The sequence below is a fragment of the Miniopterus schreibersii genome, assembly GCF_964146895.1.
Source record: "Miniopterus schreibersii genome assembly, chromosome: 11".
NCBI lineage: Eukaryota > Metazoa > Chordata > Mammalia > Chiroptera > Miniopteridae > Miniopterus > Miniopterus schreibersii.
Window position 1 is genome coordinate 47,648,714 of NC_138111.1, and position 23,614 is coordinate 47,672,327.

General features: G+C 36.0%; 1 protein-coding gene across 1 annotated transcript in view; it reads right to left on the reverse strand.

Moving 5' to 3' along the window:
• PTPRD (protein tyrosine phosphatase receptor type D) overlaps positions 1–23,614 on the reverse strand; it is a 1,875,931-nt gene that overhangs the window by 718,833 nt on the left and 1,133,484 nt on the right. The window contains exon 8 of the mRNA XM_081152197.1: positions 9,228–9,280. The gene's annotated coding sequence lies outside the window, so the exon portion shown is untranslated. The remainder of the gene's footprint in view (positions 1–9,227; positions 9,281–23,614) is intronic.

The following is a 23,614-nucleotide window of genomic DNA, read 5'->3' on the forward strand; positions in this document are numbered from 1 at the left end:
ATTTCATGGAGAATTAGAAAGAACCTTTCTCCCTCATGTAAAGTAAGTGATCGTGAGAAAAAAAAAAAAAAGAAAAAAAAAAAAAAAGAAGTTACCCCAGAGGTCCTAAATTTGAAAGCTTTGAAATCAATATTTACACAAGAGTGGTAAATGGAAGTTTATAAATGGGAATGCAATATGCTGATTGTGAATACATGAAAAGCATATATCACAATGCCAAATATGCTGATGGGAACTAGAGTTTTGTAGAAGTATTTGATATAAGAAAGGGAAGAGTGATTGCAAGTAGGTGGTTCAATTAGGAGAAAGCTACTTTTCTATAAGTAGTACTAAGATCAAGATTATATTATTAAAGATATATATAGGGTGTCCCCAAAAATGTATACACACACTTTGAATAATTATAAAAGCAGTGTTTATTACAATACATTTCATTTTCAAAATTGAGCTCTCAGCTGTTAAAGTGTGTATACATTTTCGTATATATATAAATTTATATATATATATATATATATGTGTATATATATATATATATATATATATATATATATATATGAAAAGTCCTTAATAGAAGCTATGATATAAGCCTCTTGCCATAGATCCTATAAGGAAAGTTTATGGACTAAACTTCTACAAAATACAAAGGTATATTAATTCTTCATGGCTATCTCACTGACCTGTAGCAAAAATAAGGTCAGAATTAGAAATGCCATATATTAATTACTTTAAGTATATTATAGGCTATGCCATTTTTTAAAAATTTATTTTATTGTTGAAAGTATCTGACAGGTGCTAAGGTTACTTTGGAGGGGAGGGGTTGTAAAACCAAGCAACATAACTTTGGTGATCTGTTGAGTAGTTACTAACTTAGTTACTACTTAGGTAACTCACATATGATATAACAAATCTGGTATACTAGCAACTTGAAATGATAAATACATATCTTACTGGACTTAACTAAGTACTTAGGTATTAATGTATAGGATAAAACTATGTTCTTAGATCCTTGTAGAAAGGATCCAAATATAATTAACTCATTGTGGAACACTCCTCAGTACTCAGTACAGAGACTCTAGCACAAGATGGGTGCTCCATGAGTACCTTTTGAAGGAAAGAATGCATAAGAATATAGCCTTTGAACCAACGTCCTGTGAATAGCAATAGTTTGATAAGAATACACTATCCTTAAAGGAATACAGAAATAATGTCATTAGTAAGATATTAGCAAATTTAAAGTGCTTGGAATCCCACACACTAAAGTATAGCTAGTTTTCCCTCTCCCCCATGCTCTCTTCCTACCTGAATAAATTTGACTCACACTTAGACACAGACATCATTTTCATACCTGCAAAAGTTGGTTCCTCAGCTATTTGGACTAGGTTAAGCAACCTTATTACAAACTCCTGTACTTCTCATATTTTGCAAATATTTGCACTCTCCCGTAATTGTTCATTTAATCAGCTATCCATCTTAGATAGACTAGCAAAGGTTTGGCACATAGACAGGTTTGGTTCATCTAGCCAGTGTCATTCTTGACCCTTCTTTTCCATAATCCACATCTTGTTTGTCTGCAAATCCAGGTAGCTCTATTTTCAAAGCAATACCTATCGGGAATCAACCACTCCTCCCATTTCCACAGCTATAATTTGGTCCACCTCTTACCTGCATTACTGCAGTGGCCTCTGTCTGTCCTAGTACTTGTATTTCCACTGCCCTTGCCCCAGTGAGTCAGTTCTCAACCCAGAAGCCCCAAGGGATCCTCTTAAAATACTATAACCAATCATATCAGCCTTCTATTTGAAATCTTCAGTGAGATATCACCTCACATAGAATAAAAGTCAAAGTTCTTACTAGGAGCTACAAGAGTCTTCTTTTCTCAGACTTCTTCTCTTCTTATTTCTCCTAGTACGAGGCACTCCAGCCACACTGGCCATCTCACTTTAGGTAAGCTTCCTCCGCAGAGCCTTTGTGCCTCATATTTCCTCCGTCTAGAATAATCTTCCTCCAATATCTACATGATTAACTCCTTTACTTCCTCGTGAGCCTCACTCAAAAGTCACCTCTAAGTTCCAAATTTCTAAAATGTCAATATTACCATTACCTGAAACTTTAATTTCCCTTCCTGCTTTAATGTTTCTGTTACTACTGATTCTAGTTCTGATACCCAGCAGGTAGGAGGGACTTCCATTCTGTGTGGCTAGGTGTCTATTTGATGAGTTGGTGCCCATTTTCACTGGTTGTTAAATATTTTAAACCTCAACCTTGCTCCTCACTATCTAATATACCCTATACTTTACCTGTTTCCATTTACCACCTGCCTGCCCAAACCTACCATAACAGTTTTTGTTAAACACTGTATCACCAGCATCTTGTTCACATGGTCTACTGAAGGTACTCAACCTATATGCCCTGATTTTAGCCTACGCAAGTTTCTGCCTTAAAAGGTACTACAAAATATTGCTATATTTATTTGCTTTCATGTTGTCTCTATATAATAGATTGTGAACTCCTTGGGGGAAGGTATCATTTATTATTTTCACCTTTGTGTCCCCATCATCTAAGGTAGTGAATGGTTAATTCAATAAATAGATGAATGAAAAAAGGACTTTGAGCATACCTACAATTTAAAGATATACAAATGATCACAACTATGTCTTTATTATACTTAATTTTAACCAAGGTAAAATTATTTATACAAACTTTTGTTGATGCAAGTATAACTTTATAAATTATATATTTCTAATGTGCTTATTTATCTGCCTCCAGGGTTTTCAGAAACATAATCCTTGTGATTGAGAAGAAAATATTATATACACAGAATCCTCTCCTGGCATTACTATGGTTTTAAATTGTAGTAATACTAAGATCGCAGGTAAACTGCAGACAGCTGTTGCAAAAAATATATAGTACATAAGAGATTTCATAATTTCATTCAATAACTATAGATATTTTCTGACCTTTTAAAATATGATTTAAAAAATATGAATCTGCATAGGAAAACCTGGGATCAAATTCAGAAGTGTGTTTTTTTTCCTAAGTTTGTAACCTCTTCATGTGCTCAAGATTTTTTTAAAAATGTAAATATTACCATACATCACAAGAATAATTAACCCCTAAAATCTTTGTAAGATCATACAGGGCATATTTATAGAATGTACAAAAGATCACCTTAACAATTCCTATAAACTTAGGACTCAAAGGATACTCACTGCCTGTTTTAAGAAACACTACCTTGTGTGCTCTTGTTTGTTACTTCCCTTCTCATATATTGCCCTTGACCCAGGCAACTGTCTCAGGTTCAACACAGTCCATCTTAGGCACCCATCTTCATCCCATTGAATATTTAAGAAATAGGTCAGATACTACCCAAAACTCACATTATGTAGAAATATAGAGCCAAATACAATGGGCATAGCTTAATTCCCAAATTCTGGAGTTCTTAAACAAAAAAACAAAAACAAAAAAAAGCACCACTTTTTATATATCATTTTGAACTCAATTCTGGGTGATCTTTATAGTTGAGTCTCAAAGCCCCTCCCTTTAGACAGCAGACCTGTTATGATGTCTATAACATAACTACCTTATAATTTATTGTATACCACTTGTTTTATTTTTTGTGTCATTATGAACTCCAATTAGACTTACATTCTTTTGTTGTTGTTTTTTAATCATGGCTTTTTCTAGCAACTCACATAATCCAAACTGATAGACTTTTTGATAATTACGATGATGGTGGTAGCAAACATTTATGTTTAATCCTGTCAAACATGACCTTAGAAATGATAAAAGTAAACAAACCAATTTAAATATCAGTATATGAGCTTCCTATTTATAGTCCCCCACGTGAAAAGTACCTTTAGGCTTTAGTTGATACATAAGCGCAACTATACAAAAGGCACAACTGATTTAAAAAGCCAAAAGTACAGTGGTTAGATCAACAGATAGTATAGCTTTTCCACACACTTATGGTCATATCCAGATGCCATTTATCACACTGTGTGTAATTCTAGGCATTAACCTGAAGTATTTGATTGATGTGCCTGGAGGAGGCATCAGAAGATTCAGTATCTGAAACTCCTGTCATATAGGGAATGGAGGTATGGATATTTTGTATAGATAGAGCAGAAGACTAAATGAAGAAATAAAGGCAGTTAGACTTCCTATCAATATAAGACCTTTCTTGCAATTATAACTACCCAATAATAAAAGTGAGGTCATTTATAATGTTAATCAGAGACTGGCTGACTGTGCCATGAGGAAGTTTCCAATAGAGGAGATTGAACTATGTGACCTTCCTAAGTCTTTATGTCTTAATTTTTCTTTTCATTTCTCTTTTTCCTGTTGACTTTCTTTCTTTCTTTCTTTCTTTCTTTCTTTCTTTCTTTCTTTCTTTCTTTCTTTCTTTCTTTCTTTCTTTCTTTCTTTCTTTCTTTCTTCTTTCCTTCTTTCCTTCTTTCCTTCCTTCTTTCCTTCCTTCCTTCCTTCCTTCCTTCCTTCCTTCCTTCCTTCCTTCCTTCCTTCCTTCCTTCCTTCCTTCCTTCCTCCCTTCTTTCTTTCTTTCTTTCTTTCTTTCTTTCTTTCTTTCATTCCTCTCTCTCTCTCTCTCTCTCTCTCTCTCTCTCTCTCTCTCTCTCTCTCTCTTCCTTTCTTTCTTTCCTTTCCTCCCTCCCCCCTCCCTCCCTCCCCCCTCCCTCCCTCCCTCCCTCCCTCCCTCCCTCCCTCCCTTCCTTCCTTCCTTCCTTCCTTCCTTCCTTCCTTCCTTCCTTCCTTCCTTCCTTCCTTCCTTCCTTCCTTCCTTCCTCTTTCTCTCCCCCTCTCTTTTTCCTTCTCTCTCTCTCTTTATTTTTTCCATTGAAGGACAATGTTTAAAATGCAGATTTAAAAATACCTAAGTCACAGATATACTACCAAATATCTATTTGATCTTAGGCAGGTCTCTTATCTTCTCTGGGTCTAAATTTGTCATGTATAATACATGGCCTGAGTCTTGAAGATGTATTTTAATTCTAATGTTCTCTGACTATACAAATGTAAACATACTGAGTCAACTTCTAAGCCTGCTCATGGTGAAGACTCATTCCAATCCTAGACTTTCAGAACTGGAAAGCATTTAGTCAACCTAGGCAGTCATTAAATTACTTCTATTACCTTTCCTACACTGTCTTCCTAGTAAATCATTTTAATAAGTATTTTAAATGCTATGTATATAATATGGAAGTTTTGGTTCCTACTCCTGAGTGAAAAAATGTAACTCTTTCAAGCAGAAATGTTCAGAGAAATGTCCTGCTGAGTTTTCTTCTTCTGGCCATACAGTCTACATACACAATTAATCTTCCTTTACTTAGATTAACGTTACTTATCTGGAATTGTCAAATTAACACTGTAATCAAAAATCTCTAGTAGAGACTTGAATATATCCCTCCTATGTGTTCTCTTAATTACTAAAAGTAACTGGAATCAGGCTCACTTAATGGGGTGCCTTAGTAAGTAAATCTGGTTTATTTCTCCAAAATAGTAATAGTCAAAACTTTATAAACAATGCTTAAAATCAGGTAAAGAAAAGTTAGTATTTCTGACTTTCTTAACTGATGAAATTCCAAATACTAACTAAAATTCCAGAAGTTTATACTTAATGTGAACTAGTTATAGGCACTGGCATTCGTTCTTATATTAAAACAGGATACCACACAGCATATAATCAAATGTCATCATACACAAGAAACTAAATTGCACTTGCCAAAATAAGCAAAGAACTAGGCTATGAAACCCACAATAATATGCGCACCCCACACATTTTTGAATTTCCAAATTCAGATATTTGAGCAGTTTCTGGCTAGCATTAGCTTGATCCAATTATGAAAAGTGACAATAACAATAGATGAAAGAGACAGCTGATTTAGCCAAATCAACTAAACTTGGTCAATAGCCCTAAGGTAATTGAGCCTTTCATTATTGATTAGTATATTCATTATTGACAGTATCTTAGATATCCCATGATATCCTCATTCCTTCATTTATCAATTGTCCATGATGTCAAGGCATTCTTTTAGACATAGTGAGAAACACAAAGACATGAGAAGACATGGATGCTCCTTTCAGAAAGTTTACAATCCAGACACTTGAGGAACTGGTAGGAGAGTGGAAACCTTATGCTTTGGCCATACAGTAAGAGGGTTTTGGTTTTCTCAACTAAAAGCAATAAGGGATCATTGCAAAACAGTGTCAACTGTTATATCTGAAATTCCACCTGGGCTCAAAACCTGATACTACTGCAAGTTGTATAAATTTCGGCAAGATATTTAGTTTTTCTAGCTATCAAGTCCTTCATCCTAACATTGATAATTACAGTAGAGATCTCAGAGATTTCCTATGAAGAGTAAATGAGATATGTGTGCAATGTGCACTGCATATAGTATGCATATCAAAAATAAAGGTTAAGGATATTGAAGGGATAAAGAACACACCAAGAATGCTGTCTGTTCTTTGGCAAGATTAAAAATTCAACATTTTATCATATGTTAGAGTTGGATGCCTGCATTCATGACTGATGATACAACATTTATGGACTATGAAGGGAAAGAGACTTTCTAAAGCAACACTGCTCAGACAAATGGAGGACAAGACATTTTGGGGAAAACTGATCAAAACATATAATACACTAAACAAAGTGTGCTAGGAAAAAGTAAAGGCTTTACCCAATTGTTTGACAAAATGTCTTATGCTATTTTTTAGACAGTGTGAAGAAGACAGGATTAGAAAGAACAAAGTAGATTTGTTAAGGGGCAGAACAGCCCCTAAAAAGATACTGGAATGTGTAAATATTGACCCAAAAACGAATTCTGGACCTGGTTCCGAGCATTGTATGTGGTAGAGTGGAAATACGATAAGATTTAAAAGTCAGGAAGGTTGAATCTGGGGTTCTTGCTCTAACTCTCATTAGCTGTGAGAGACCTTTGCCTCCTTGACCATCAGTTTCTTCATCTGTGATGGGACGATATGAGGATTGCATGTAGAGCCCTTCCCTTCATGCTCGGCACATCCTAAGGGCTCAATAAATAATACCAATGATAGTTAGTTTTACTTTCATTTCATTTTTGTGATGAGATGAATATGGTTCCAGTATTTTGTTTCCTTTTTTTTTTTTTTTTACTGATCTTGGAAATACAGATATACCAAAAAAAAAAAAAAAAAAAAAAAGCATTTAATCTGTATTTTATGGAAGGGGTAATTAGTTATGTTCTTTCTGATCATAAGAGGTTGTGTTCTATGATTCAAGTATCTGTCCTATCTCTAGAGGGTGAACTCCTAAAATATATCAAATATTTCCACTTTTAAACATGCTTATATGTGGGCAATTAAGTTCCTGATACTCCAAGTTTCACTGAAAATAATATTGATAACATCTATAGACTAACCTATATATTCCCTACATAAAGCACTGTCCTATGTGAATGCATTTAGTCTTCACAACAGACATAGAAAGAAGGTAGTATTATCTCCATTTTAAAGATGAGAAATCTCAGATAAATATACTTGAATGATTTGCCTAAGATTAAACAGCTAGTAAGTAGCAGAGAATCCGGACAAGTCTAGGTTGAGAATCTATGTAATTTGCCCCTTATAATAGAATTAATTTGTTCTGAAGAAGCAATGTCATCAATAGAGGTACAGTTGAAATATTTCTATAGGCACTAGATCAGCCAGCAATAGAGCTTAAAAGAAAATAGAAATGTTATTTGTATTATTAGTTCTATGGGAATAAGTACTTTGGCTTCCAAAAAAAATAAAAACTGCTTTTTAAATTAACTCTGGAACATAATATGCTCAGAAAATGAGAACTGATTCTATACAAACTGCTGAACCATAAAGCAAAATGATTAAAATCTTAAGTGAGTTACGAGCAGACACACAGGGGTTCAGAAGAAGACATCATTTGACTGGGGTATCCAAACAAGCTTTGTGATGAAGCCAAGCTCAGTCGCAGGATGTGAAACAGAAACAGTGAGAGACCAAAGGGGAACCTGCCTGAGAGCCTAAAATAAACTTACTGCAGCCACATATCTCTCCTGTTTGTTTCTTTAATTATCGAATTTGACTTCAAAAGCATCTTGGTTTCTGAAGGACCTTTTTGTACCATTTCTATATACAGATATTTCTTTTTTTTCCCCCCTTAGGGTTATAAGAAGTATCAACCCAAAATTGAAGTTAACAGGGAATATAGGAGGTAGTATTTTTTCCTTTAAGCTGAAAATGCAACATTTTTAGTGGATTAAGAGTATTTGAGCATGACAGGGACTTTTAAATTTTGTAAACTTTACTTACAAAATTTGTATTTAGAAACATCAATTAAAATAATTTGAGTTTATTTTATAATTCTTCACAGGTATTTACCAGATAATAGTTTAAAATGGTGAGGAAATGGATCAAATATCTCAGAGAGAAAGCATAGGAGTTACTTATTTCAAAGAATTATCATTTTAAGATTAGAAGCACACTATTAAGCTTCAATGAGCAAGAAAAAAAACCACTTGGTAGAGAATTTTATCAAAAGGTATTATTATGATAGATAAAATGTTTAGAGCAAGGATTACACAAGGTAACAAAGCTGTGTTTATACCAAAATATTTGTTGCAAAATAGTGAGAACTGAATGCATAACGTGACTGTTACTGTTGATCAGAGATTAGATATTTAAAAATTTGCTAATCTATTTGCTAATCTGCTTTCTCACTCTATTCCTTCATTAACAAATGTCTTTCTAGCTTCCAGAAGAACCAAAATAAAGTATGTAGGCGAGACCACCTCCGTAGGCTAATAGTTTCTTAGCAGCAGCAGCTAAATTCAATATCAACTTTTAAATCTATAGGCATCTGCTACCCCAGTTCAAAAGTTTAACCCATTGTTAGATTTCCCACACACTCGTGATTCAGAACTGAAAGATAAATCCCTCCTCGACATATCACTTCCCAGTTACTCCGCTGGTTTGAGTGGAAATTCTATTTATAAAAGAAAAAACTGGCCATCTATAGTTAAGAAGAATTCATTCTTAGTATATTTTATGAGGAATACCAGGCAGAAAGGAATATAATGCTTGGATATTCTGTCCATCCATCATCTATCCATCCATCCATCCTAAAGAGTATTTGTTGAATACTGACTACATATCAGGCACTATATTAGGTGCTAGGACCCAAAGAAGGAAGATGTTAAGATGTATTGTAGACTTACCTTGTGTTAGCCCCGTAGGTGTTTTCAGTCCCTGGCCTCAGGACGTTCAAAACCTAATTAGAAAGAAATAAAAAATTATTTTAAAAAGTATTCCAAACCCTAAATTGTCTTTAAGATATTGTATTTCTGCCATCGTTTTTATTTTTATTTTTTTAAGGGGGGATTCAGACAGAGAGGAGAAAAAACAAAAAGGTTAATGAGAAACTGGCATAAATTTTTGTGGTACAATCTTTAATTGAAATAGCAAATGTCAAAAATCAACATGGACATTTCTTCACATGCCACAGTCGGTATCACATGTGGATACCAACTGTTCATTAAAATTCTGAATTCAGGCTTTCCTATCTAACATAAAGTGGTTAAATTGCCTTTCTACAACATCTATTTCTTCGAATCTACTGAAAGTCTTAGTTTGTTGCTTTCTGAAATTACCCAATACATTTCAAAATTCCCATTCTTTGATCTTTTATGGAACTGGATGTTAAGAAAATCACTTAAATGCTGGCAGTCAAGCTAAAGCAAATCCTTGTCTGTCCTACTGCTCCTGGGACTAGCTAGCACCGAACTGTAAATCTTATAAGTACTACATTTATGTAAAAAAAAAAAAAAACTCTTAGTAATTTTGTAAAATCCACACCTCTAAAGCATTTAAAAAGGCGTTATGTCTTAATTCCTCCATAGAATCGTTTTACAAAGTTTAAAGCCTACCCTAATGATTGTCTGTTTTCAGAATTGTTTCCTTCTGTCCAGACCACTTTTTTGTCAACTCTCTTTCACATGTTCAATGCATTTCTCTTTCAGTTCCCAGGGAAGTTATCACATCATGCAGAAAGCCTTCCTTGACCTCTTGTCCCCCACAGGCTTCACTTAGACGAATCTCTTAGATGCTGCAACATCTCTGTGTACTTCCTTATCACATATTATCACATTACTTTGTGTCACAGAAACTGGCTAGTTGATCACCAAACTGTTTCCCTTTTCTTCCTGTTACTGAGCCAGGCTACATTTTGTAGATATTTGTGAGCATGTGATTGAATTCTTCACAATGAGGTACAGCTAGATCACAAATCATGGCACTGTCAGGTCTGGCTTAAAACCATCTCGTAGATGCTCCTTCTTTTGAAGTTTCCTATCTATAGGTAGAATCCCTGAGGGCCTAGAGGAGAAAAGATCCATAAAATAGCAAAAGCCTGGTCCTTCAGCTACAGCTCTCAGGATCAGCCCTCATTCCCACTAATAATGCCCATTCATACTAGAGTATTAAAAACATGACCATCCATCACCCGGTCTTGATGAGAAACATCTATTGGCAGTGGAGTTTTTTTGTAAATGAGAATTAAATTTCAGTTCTTCATGCCATTAAAAATGCTGGGTGGTCGTTACAGCACTTAACCTACCAACACTGTGATAGCTCGATCTCTTCCAGTAGACTGTAAATTACAGTGTCCTCACAACAATTGGTTTTCTCTCTTTCGAGGTTTTAGCTGAGACCCTGACACAGTGTATGGCACATAATGACCATCTCCCTATTTTTTAACGTTTTGAAATGTATAGGATAAAATCTACCATGAGATTTCCATAGGAAATACTATTCTGAATACAGTTATTCCTTTGCAGCGAAATCCAAGGCTTCATTCAGCACAGGCTTCAAAATTCCTTTTGGTAAAATCCTTAAAGGCAGAAACTGAGTTTGCTTAGGAGTTCAAAGCAAGTGGAAACATCGGAGCATTTCTGCAAAACTGTTTTCATAGACTTCTATTTGCAGCTTTTGGTAAGATAGTGAGAACAGTGTAAAACCTTAGTCAGAAGTAACAGACTTAAAAGTTCCTTGATGCAGTTGCTATGATATGAAATCACCTTTGAACCTCCACTGGGGATTTAACGCCAAGGAGAGAAAATGAAAGGTAATTTTCTTTCCCTTTCAAAACAATAACCAATCACCGAACTCAAGACCTTCTGCTCTTCTCACAGAACAATGAAATAGTTTTTGAAGTTTAGACAAAAGCAGAGACATCCAACAAGCAATATCAAACCTCAGACACGCCTTTGTCCTGTTACTCCTACTGGACCGTCCACAGATGAAACTGGACGGCCACCTGTTTGTTGGAGGTCAGTTCCAAACCATGTCTTCATAAATCTCACCTCTCTGTCTCCTTACTATTACCCACGTGTTGGGTAAATTTAATCCTGTTTGGTGGAATCTAACTTTCAAACACATACTTCTTTTACTTTGAGCCCTATGTAATTAAGAAAAAAATAGAGGCAATGGTCAGATCTTTTTGTTTTCTCTTAACTGAAGGAAGATTCTTCTGTTGGGCAGGCAGATATCGTTCAACCTAATTTAAAAATCCTTCAGCTTGGTTCCACGACTCAGTTAGGTTATCGCCAAATGACACCTTTAGGCTAGATTTTATGGTAGTAATAAATTTGTATTTCACTCACATCAGTGTTAATATATCATTTTCCTTGGCAAAGCACTTGTCTTTTTAGTGTCACACAAATGCACAGTGGATTTGCCAGCTGAAGCCATTTCTTAAAATTTTCAAGACATTATGACAACTCTTCTGCTTCTCAGTCTATCACAAAGCTATCTTTCCTGAGTACAAATATCAATCTAATGACTTGTTGATCTAGAAGAGGAGACAACAGAAAGTGTTTAATACCAGCCAGAAATATATATTTTTAAAATTTTATCTAAGTCATGCTTAATGTTTAGGTCAAATGTGCTTTCTGCTGTGGTCCAAGTACAAATTATTAAAACATTTCAATTTTGTTTTCTTTTCTGGAAATTAGGGGAAAATGGATCATAAATTCTCATAAGCAGGATAAAATGGATTTCTGGAAATTGACTTATCCAAGTGAGCACGCTCCAGCTCATAGAACATGCCTGATGTGGGTGAGAGAATGAACCAAACAATACAGGGACTATTTTAACAGTACGGGCTCTCTCACTTCCATGATTTATGCCAAAGTTTTGACTACTTGTTGTGGCTGAAAAAACTATACGACCTAAAGTCAGTAACTTTCAAGAGCAGACCTGTCCGTGGTGATATATAATCTGGCCTGATACATATTATCGTCCAGGCATACCTAGGAGATATTGCTGGTTTGGTTCCAGGCCACTGCAATAAAGTGAATGCCACAATAAAGTGAGTCAAAAAATGTTTTTGGTTTCCCAGTACATATAAAAGTTATTTTTACACTATCCTATAGCCTATGAAGTGTGCAATAGCATTAGGTCTATAAAAAACCATGTACATACCTTAATTAAAAAATACTTTATTACTAAAAAAGGCTAACCATCATCTGAGCCTTCAGTGAGTTGCAATCTTTTTGCTGGTGGAAGGTCCTACCCTGATGTTGATGGCTGCTGGCTGATCAGGGTGATGATTGGTGAAGGCTGGGCTGGCTGTGGCATTTCCTAAAATAAGACAACGATGACGCCTGCCACTTTGATGGACCCTTCCTCTCATGAATGATGTCTCTGTAGCAGGCAGTGCTGTTTGATGGCACTTCACCCAGAGGAGAACCTCTTTCAAAATCGGAGTCAGTCGTCTCAATCCCTGCCACTGCTGTATCAACTAAGGTTATGTAATATTCTAAATCTTTTCTTGTCATTTCAACAATCTTCATAACATCTTCACCAGGAATAGATTCCATCTCAAGAAGCCACTTTCTTTGCTCATCCACGAGCAGCAGCCCCTCAGCCGTTAGAGGTGCAGCAAGTCGGTCCCATGTGCAGGCTCCGGTCCTGATCTCAGTGATCTTGATCTTCCTCCCGCACCTGCAGGGACTCCCTTCAGCGAAGACTTGAGCCCCTCAGGAGGGTTGCGGTCAACTTCTTCCAAACTCCTGTTAATGCTGATATTTTTACCTCTTCCCGTGAATCATGAATGCCTTTAATGGCATCTAAAATGATGAATCGGGCCGGCCGGTGTTGCTCAGTGGTTGAGCGTCGACCCATGAACCAGGAGATCATGGTTCAGTTCCCGGTAGGGTCAGGGCGCATGCCTGGGTTTTGGGCTCAGTCCCCAGTGGGAGGCGTGCAGGGGCAGCCGGCTGCTGACTCTCCCATCATTGATGTTTCTATCACTCTCTCCCTCTCCCTTCCTCTCTCTGAAATCAATAAAAACATTTAAAAAAATTAATCAAATAAAATACTTTAAACTTAGAAAATATTTCAACAGAAAAGCTGGAATTTATATGCTATAGTGTATGCTAACATGTGATTTTTTTTTTTACAATTCTATTTAAATTAGGAAAAAGTTTACTTCACATGATGTTTCTCTCTGTTACTAACCCTATTTTAAAGCACCAAAAACAACAACAACAAACCCACAACAAACCCCCCCAAATCCTGATTATCAAAATAGCATGTCATTTTTAAAATAGGTTCTACATGAGTAAAAGCAACTGTGACCCTTTAAAGTAGCTTAAAATGACATATCAAGAGATTTCATTAGGAGGTTTTCATTCTTTTATTTAATTGTTTTGCATGTTTTACTTTAGTCATTGTTTTCAACTTTTCATACATTCAAGTTTATACTAGATAAGCAACACTAGGTAAGTAATCACCAAGGAAAAGATAAAGTTTGAAATACCTAAAGGTACCTATCTTGCAAAATTGTCAAGTCCCTATTTCCTATGTAAATCGTACAGGAGAAAGCTGGGATGAATGGGGAAGAGAGTATGTTTTTAAGCTTGTTTTGTCAGATACATTAGACCCCCTAGGTAACATATCTTTCTTTTTTTCTTAATAATAATAATAATGATAAATAATACAATAATTAATAAATAACAATACAAGAATAAACTGTGTTTCCCATACTCAAAACCATAAACCTACTTTTGCCAAACCCTGTATAATCATGTATTACATTATTTTGTGTCTGGCTCCTTACTTAACATTATGATTATTAGCTTTATTCATGTTGCAGTTTGTCAAATATTATTTGAATATGCCACACTTTATATATCCATTTTATTGCTGATGGACACTGGGTCATATCCAGTTTAGAGCAATTACAATTAAGGCTGCAATTAACATCCTTGTAGATATTTCTTGGTACACATGTTGTATATAATGAGAAGTGAAATTGCTGGGTCATCTGGTACACATATGTTTAACTTCGGTAGATAATGCCAAACTGTTTCCCAAATTGGTTGTAGCAATTATACTCCCCTGAAATATATAAGCATTCCTGTTGTATCACATCTCTGCCAATACTTGGTAGGAATAATTGCTTTGAAAGTCTAGGTTAGACCAGTGAGAGAGGAGATGGGGAATGAAGGCTTGAAGTGGAAAAGGGAGGAATCCTGAGCTGGGACTCAGTTGACAGGTAGAAAAATGATGGTTGTGCTGTGAGTGATGATGACTTGAATGTTACTGCTGAAGATTTTCCCTGAGAGTAGGAAGATCCACAAAGCGCTGAGGAGTCTAATGAAGAGCATGCCATTCAGTGAAACTAGGAGGGTGCAAATCAGCCTGGCAATAGAGTTCCAACACAAAAGAAATTTTGTGGGTAGGGGTAGGGTGGGGAAGGAGGTGGTTGGAGTCTTTTCACAAGCAAATCAACAAAACCAACACAGAATATAAATAGTGTCTTTACATATGAGAATTATTAGAAATATCTAGGGCAGTAGATTAAAGATGAAACATGTCACAAGAGTAGATGTTTGCCGTGAAGAACTACTTCATATCACTCTATTCTAAACTATGTCTTAATTTTTCTTTTTTGATCAATTTGAAGATGTTGTATGTATCGCAGAAGAGATGGAAGTACAATTCCACTATTTTCAGTTAGGAAAATTCCCCATAGGTGATTACTGAACTTTTTTAGTAAGTGAATGCTTTATAAAGTAATTATCTGATAATTATCCTATAGAAGGTGGTTTTGAAAAAATATCTTCTAGGGCCAGAAATAAGCCCAGCACTTTATAGTTAGAAGAGATCTTGGACAACATCTAATTAAACCTTCTCATTTCACAGGTGAGGAAGTCTAGGTGCACGGTTGCCCAGTCACTTGATTATATAAGGCAGTAGTTAACCGCAGATGCAGAAGAATCAGGCCTTGGGACCGAGAAGCTAATCATCATACATTCATCTTATTTAAAAAAAATTGTGTCTTTACTTTCTCTACCTGGTCTATTTCTATACATTTATCAGAACTCATCAGTGTTCATCTACTCCAAGGTGTCCTTTCTGATCTCCTCTCCCTTCAAGTCTGTGTTAGATGCCTCTAGTATGTCTTAAACATTTTATAATAATTTCTACTTTGCAACTATCTATATACTTATCACTTCCCCATGACATTGAGAAGCAGACCATAAGGAAGAACTGCTTTGTTCTCTACTCTTAGTCCTTAGCATTTTGCATAAGCCTTGTATATAGTAGTACTTGGTAAATATTTGTGGAACGACTTAAATATCAAAATTTGGCGTACAATCATTTTGGCATGTACTTAGGTAGAGCTGAATTACATAGCTTTACCCATTTTGCTAGTGTTCTGGGCTGTTCGTTGGTATTTCAGTTCCTGTTCTTTTCAGGCCTATGGTACAAATGTACCTTTTTGTTCGCTTAAAATTAGTGTGGCCCTGCACTTTGAGCAGCGGTAACACATGCCACTCCCATGTAGGAGACTTTAACAGCCAGTGGCAGCTTGCTCTCCTCTCCATCCAGCCTCAGTGACCTTGGAGACTTCCTGAGCAAGGACAGCATAAGGAGAATCCTCAGCCAATTCATGCTGGACATGCACTATGACTGAGAAATAAAACTGTGCTGTTCTACGACACCAAATTTTAGACTTCATACTACAACAACATAACCTAGCACGTCCTGGCTTATTGCAGTGGGAGGAGACTCTGGAGACTGGATGTGGAGGGGACATGAACCATTTGGGTGCAAAGGGTGGACTGTGGTAGACAGCTTCTAAAATGGATCTCAAAGATCCCCACCTCCTGGCATTTATGCACTTGCATGTGAGTTAGGTCTAGTGACTTGCTTCTAACAAAAAGAATGCTGAAAAAGAGATGGGAGGTTGCTTATGAAATTAGATTTTATGATAATTATGGCTTCCGTTTTGCTCATCCTCTGTAACTCATTCTTTCTTCGAGTGCTTGGTCTGGGGAAAGTGAACTGCCACGTGATGAGTAAACCTATGGAAACACCTATGTGGCAAGGGATTAATGTTTCTGGCTTATGTAAGAGAGAATCAAGAGTCAGTGAATGAACCTGAAAGTGGATGCTCTGAGCCCTGCCAAAAGCCATGCTGGTATGTTTGGAAGTGCATTCTCTTCTGTTTAGGACTTGAAATGACCCCCATCCTGGCTGACACCTTGATTTCAGCCTTGTGAGAGAGTCTATGCAAGAGGCACACAGCTACACCACCTTGATTCATAACCCAAAGAGATTATGAGATAATAAAATTTGTTGTTTCAGGCTGCTATATTTTGTGATAATTTGTTACAGAGCAATAGATAATGAACACTTTCTGTATTTCCCTATAAAAGTGTAATACACCGATAGGGCAAACACATTCAACATTATGTCAGAGGTGCCTGATGATAACCATATCTGAAGTTGAAGGCAACGTGCTAGCTCTTTCTTTATTGCAGCATTGCAATATGGTTGTACCTTACTCGTGGATATATGAACCCAAAGCCATATTAAAATCAAATTCATACTTTAGTTGTTTGTATCAATTTATTATATCAAAGATATATAGATATGGGAAAGGATTTCTAAATGGAAGGAAAATATAATTGAACATATAATAGTGGTCAGTATCTAGGATTCTAAGAAGTCGGGCATTCTGTATCTCTTTGATTTTTTTAGAAAACAGAAAACTTGGTTTGTACATTAAGGAGAAACATGGGTTATACTAGACCGTTTTTATGTTACCCCAATCTAAGCTGACTTCTACTTAAATAGCAAATCCAATTCCTGTACTGCTTCTGAAAAAAACCCCACACACAACTTATCAAAATATGATCAAAGGAATGCAGGGACAGTGTGAGACTAGGGCTTTCAGGCTATTTTGAATCATCTGAATCTAAAAATGAGGGCATGACACCTGTTCTTTTCCCATAGCTGTTCAATATCAGGAATCCAGGACAGTGTCTGTTCAGTAAATCAGAGAGTTAATGTTAAATTCTATACAGCAAAGATGAAAAAAAGCTACAAGAAAAAAATTAGAAAGTGTTTGGGAGAAAGAAAGAGTGCAGTTCTCATGTGAAAAAATAAACTCATATGCTGAAAAATTGTAGGGCAACCTTAGGGTAATACAGTAAAGCTTGAGCCCCCAAAGCGAGACACTGCTTAGGTGTCAGCCTAGTAAGAAACTTGAAAGGCAGGTATGCAAGTTTTTAAAAGGTTTTTCATAGGTGAGTGCAAGTGTTTTCACTTGTTTAAAGGTTACTCTGTTTGAAAATCCCCAGGAATTCCTGATGAATTCTGCATTTTCTTTGGAAGCAACAATTCATAATTCCCCTTTATTCATGTTTATTAATGCAAAAGACTCAGTCTCAGGGGGCCTTAATTAAGATGATGCGACAAAGAAAAAAACAAATAGGGAGTCTGTTAAATGTCTGCCTGAAACCAGAGCTGCACCACTTAATGCGAAAGACTCTTCAAAACCAACAGTGAAATAATCGTCCTTTGGCAAGACTGATAAGAAAATGAAGGCTCGATGTCGATTTGGGGAAACTAATTTACACTGGAGGAGGGAAGAAGGGAAAGAAGAACAACAACAGAAAATCAACTGCTAATAAATATCGGAGACTGCGGAGAAGTCACAAGATAAGCGGCAGCATGTGTTCCTCCAGCTCAGATACAGCAATCATTTCTCGGAGAAGAGAAGCTGATAAGGCCCCTCCTCTCCAGCAGGCAATCATTTTGCATTTTATATTATTTGAAAAGAGCTTGATTATTTCCTTTGAATGAAACCAGATTGATTCACATTTACCTGTCAACAGAATGTCCTATTCCTCTGTTTCTCCTGTCTATTTAAAGGCACATGACCCGACTATGACATTCCACAGACAAACCTTTCATTAGATGTAAATGAATGGTCATGAGTGACCAGCTCATTTTTGAATATTTCTTTGTGCGTGCGTGCGTGTGTGTGTGTGTGTGCCAAATTATGCTAAATTAAAACCCGCAGCTTGATAAATACGACTGATATTTGCAGTAACAGATTAAGATAATGACTATTGCTTTATTCAAGGTCAGATACAATCTTTAAAAATCATATCCACAGGGAAAATCCACACGTGAAAATAATAATTATGTTATTTGAAGTCTCATTTAAAAGGAGAACAACATAACATATAATTTATTCTGTTTTTGTCAATTGTATAAATATTTAAATATCGCCCTATCAAGTAGGGACAGAGAAGAGGAATGTGGAAAGACAAATGAGAAGTGAGCAGCTCATCAATTGACTTATATGGGTTTGAGTTCGGGCATCGGAGCATGGGGCTAGGTTCCGAGCCTTGGTGAGCCAGTGGTTCTAACAGCATTTGGATTGTATTTACTGTTATTATACATATATTGCACATTATTAACAGAGGATAGGAAATAAAATGCTCCAGTGGGCATCTAGACACTTGGGTTATAGTTCGGAGCACAGGCCACTGGACCGAAAGCCGGGAGGCCTACAGTCAAGCCCACGCTTGGCCATTTTGTTAGTGATCTAGCCTTGGGCGAGGAATTAACACATCTGAACTTCCAAGTTCTCATGTGAAAATTAAGATAATAATCTACCTTAAAGCACATATATGTGGAAGTTGTTTTAGAATTCACATGCAATCCAAAAGCTGAATAATTGCTATTACTTTATTACATTTTAAGATATCTTCCTACTGTATGGGACACAGAGGAAAATTATATTATAGTTATGACCCTGATCAGGTGTGAACTTTTCATTCCATCAGTTCATCCATCACCCATTTCACTGATTATTCAATATCTGTTAAGCACCATGGTAGGCAAGTCATTGATCTGGTTGGTCTAGACAGATCAGAAATGAAAAATGCAATTAAGAATAGACCTATGCTCCAGGAGATCGTGGTTTGATTCCCAGTCAGGGCACATGCCCGGGTTGTGGGCTCGATTCCCAGTTGGGGGCGTGCAGGAGGCAGCCGATCAATGGCTCTCTCATCATTGATGTTTCTCTCTCTCTCTCCCGCTCTCTGAAATCAATAAAGTCATATTTAAATTAAAAAAAGAAAAAAATAGACAATGCAGTATCTCTGCCCTCATGCACCTTATAGTTTGATAGAGAAGCTTCTCTCTTAATATACTGTACTTAATAAAAGATGGTAATTAAGCACATTAGCTCTTAAATCACACAGGCCTAGGATTCTAATCCCAACATTTTACAGGTTAAGTCATCTTAAGCAAATGACTTTTACTTCTCTATACCTTGTTTTCCTCATTACATTAGTAACATGTATAATAAAATAGTATTTTTTTCATAGGATTCTTATGAATATTAAATCATGCCCATAAAGCATTTAGCATACTGTCTGACATATAATATGTGTTAAGTAAACAAATATAGCTGTTTTTCTTTGCACTTTCTCTTCCCCTGATTTTAATGTGCCTCCTCCTAAAAAAGAGAAAAGCAACACCTGATGCTAGGAGCTGGCTTTCAGACTTTGGTGTTGCTGCCAGCTGGCCTGGTCCTCACAGCTAAGTCTTGTTGAATGTAAACAATTTCATAGGACATCAACATCACACAAGGTCACTCTTTGACCATAACACACCTAGTCAAAACAAGGTCACTCCATAATCATGTCTGAAAAATAGATAAAAATCATGAACATCATCAAAATCCAAAAATGACCAAACATCCCCCATGCTGGCTGATATAAGTGACTGGACTTCTCCTTCTTTTCTAGTGACAGCTTTAGCCTTGCTTGGTTTTACCTCCTTCTAGGTAAGATTAAGATAATCAGTTGTAGAGTTAGCTTCACTTTCTGGCAGCATCTAATCCAGGGCAAAGCCATGTATCCTTATACTCTTCCCCAAAGCATTTAACACAAACCCAAATCCTGTAATAAATCCTAACACCCTCTTACTGAAATCTCCCATACCCATGCTGCAAGAAGCAATAAACCCAACTTTTCAACTACAGGTGTGATCCTGGAGGTCTTTGTCTGGAGTGAAAGGATACACCCAACCACATGATTCCTCTCTTGTCTCCACATGTCATTATTTTTCTTCTCAGCTTAACTAATCTTGTATTCTACTTTAACTTCCTTTTCCTGTCACCACTCCTTTCATGGTTATTGCATGAATGAATGATCCCTTTCTATATGTCTACCCTTCCCTCCCTCCCTCCCTCCCTCCCTCCCTCCCTCCCTCCCTCCCTCCCTCCCTCCCTCCCTCCCTCCTTCTTTCTTTCTTCTTTCTCTTCTTTCTTTCTTTCTTTCTTTCTTTCTTTCTTTCTTTCTTTCTTTCTTTCTTTCTTTCTTTCTTTCTTTCTTTCTTTCTTTCTTTCTTCCTTCCTCCCTCCCTCCCTCCCTCCCTCCCTCCCTCCCTCCCTCCCTCCCTCCCTCCCTCCCTCCCTCCTTCCTTCCTTCCTTCAGGGGAAAAATAATTTAGTAGACAGGGAGCAGGGAACTGCATAGCATCATGATCTCTTAAATTTGGGCAAGGACTAATCTAGAAAAAGAGTAATTCTAACTATGTGCTGCGCTGTAAAAGAACACAGGAAGAGTACTGGGAATTTCTGACTTTGCATAGGGAGTAAAAGTATGCATTTGTATTTGTTTATATTTTAGTTATAAATCTTGTTTTTCTTATATCTGGTTGAACTTATTTATTATTTTAGTTTTACTTAGATATATGGCTTTGTATTTCTTTACTCTTTCATAGTTTCCAGTGGTTGGTTTTTAGGTCATAAATACACACATGCAATTAACTAGGTTGAAAATATACACCATAAAATCACAGCAAACTTAAAATGTACAATTTGTTATTTTTTCTACCCTACCCTGAGTAGTCATATAATAGAAATTAGCTCTCATGTGGGTAGTTTCATTGCACTTTCTCAAATTAATTTAAATTATCTTTTAAATTTGTCTTTCTTTTATTCATTTAGTAAACATGAAACCACTTAGAAGTTAAAGATCTTTTAGGATAGGCAAAGCTGCTGGTAGACACATGAGATGAGAAAGTATACCATTTTAGTTTTCTCTTACTCTAAATAAAGTCAGTCTTGAGAATTATAGTTAATTTCTTCTCCATAAATATTTTTGGTGACTCAATTTGGAATGCCTGTTTTGGAATTCAGTGGGATAGAGTTACTGACCAAAATTAACCCAAATGCACACATATGGGGTTTGTTTTAACCTAGTCTCAAATGTCCCTATGTTCTAAAATAAAAATAAACTGAACAGAAACCTAATGATACTCTTGGGCTGTGGATGGGGGCATAATCAGGCTTATCATAATGGAAAGTATCTGATTTGCCCTTCTGGATAGATGGCTAGAGTTCAGTTTCAAAAGACTGGAGGTAGAACTTCTTAATTGGTTCCTAACTTCACTCTATTATGGCAGGTCTGCCTTTGATTCTAAGGTCAGGCCTCTGGCTTCCAGATTCATCATAGCTTTGGTATATTTTAGAGAACTTCTCAGCCATGGCAGGAGGCTATAACTTATGATTAATTATTTATGTAGCACCAAAGGTATGTGTTGGGCAGCAGGTCAAGTGTTATCTATAAGGTGTATATTGAAAGTTGGTTAAACCTGAAGGGCTTCCCTGATGGGTGCAGAAGAAGACATAATATTGTCTTTTCAGGTAAGAAGAGAAAGAGCAGGGGATAATTGTTGTATCCAGAGTACCTTTCAATACATATAAAGCTAAGTTGGTTCTTCAAAAACGTTCTGTGTGCTGTGCTGGTATTACTGCTAGGATAGAGATTGATTTTAGAAAAAAAAAAAAGGAAGACCTTTAAGCACATTCCCTTATTTAAGGATCTAGTATAAAATTCCGTTGTGAAAAATATCCATTAGTTACCCTAAGTAAAATCACTAATCCAACTGCCATTCCTGTATCCCTATGGTATATACCTGGGTCCCCATTCAGAAAACTCAAGCACAATAAAATGCATGCATGCTAGTGGAATTTATCTTCAGGGTTTTGCTACTATAAAGCCTTAATGAGAGAAATGAAGACAAGAAGTCTAGAACCAAATACAAATGGTGAGAACTGACAAAAGTATCATAAATAAGGCTCAGGTCAACTTAAACTTAGAGAAATGTTTAGCCACTGATCACTTTGTTGAAAAGGTGACTATAAATGAATTAAATAGTATTTGAAAAAATATTTCAGAAATATGCCAAGTCTAAAGAGTTGCAGAATATTTAAGGTCAACTTCTTAAGAAAAGGTAAAGCAAATTGAATCCAACTTAAGGTCTCAAAAGTGATTTTATGATGTATTTCAGAGGGAAGAGGGGGTGGGGTGGGAAGAGATTAACCAATGAACTTATATGTATATATGCATAGCCCATGGACAATCAATAGGGTGGGGAAGGCCTGGGGAGGGAGTAGAAGCCAGGTGGAGGGAGTCAATGGGGGAAATAAAAGGGGACATATGTAATACTTTCAACAATAAAGATAAATTTTAAAAACCTAACGCTAAAGTAATTTAGATACATAAATATACATATACTTATCTATACATATGACTACCATCTATCTATCTATCTATCTATCTATCTATCTATCTATCTATCTATCTATCATCATCTACCTATCTTATCTATCTATCATCTATCTATCTATCACCTATCTATATCTATCTATCTATCTATCTATCTATCTATCTATCTATCTATCTATCTATCTATCATCTATCATCTATCTATCTACATCTATCTATCTATCATCATCTATATCTATCATCTATCTATCTCTATCTATCTGTCTATCTATCTATCTATCTATCTATCTATCTATCTATCTATCTATCATCTATCTATCTATCATCATCTATCTATATCTATCTATCTATCTATCTATCTATCTATCTATCATCTATCTATCTATCATCTATCTATCTATCATCATCTCTCTATCATCTCTCTATCTATCTCTCTATCTATCATCTATCTATCTATCTATCTATCATCTATCTATCTATCTATCTATCTATCTATCTATCTATCTATCATCTATCTATCTATCATCATCTATATCTATCTATCTATCTATCTATCATCTATCTATCATCATCTCTCTATCATCTCTCTATCTATCTCTCTATCTATCATCTATCTATCTATCTATCTATCTATCTATCTATCTATCTATCTATCTATCATCTATCATCTATCATCATCTATCATCATCTACCTATCTTATCTATCTATATCTATC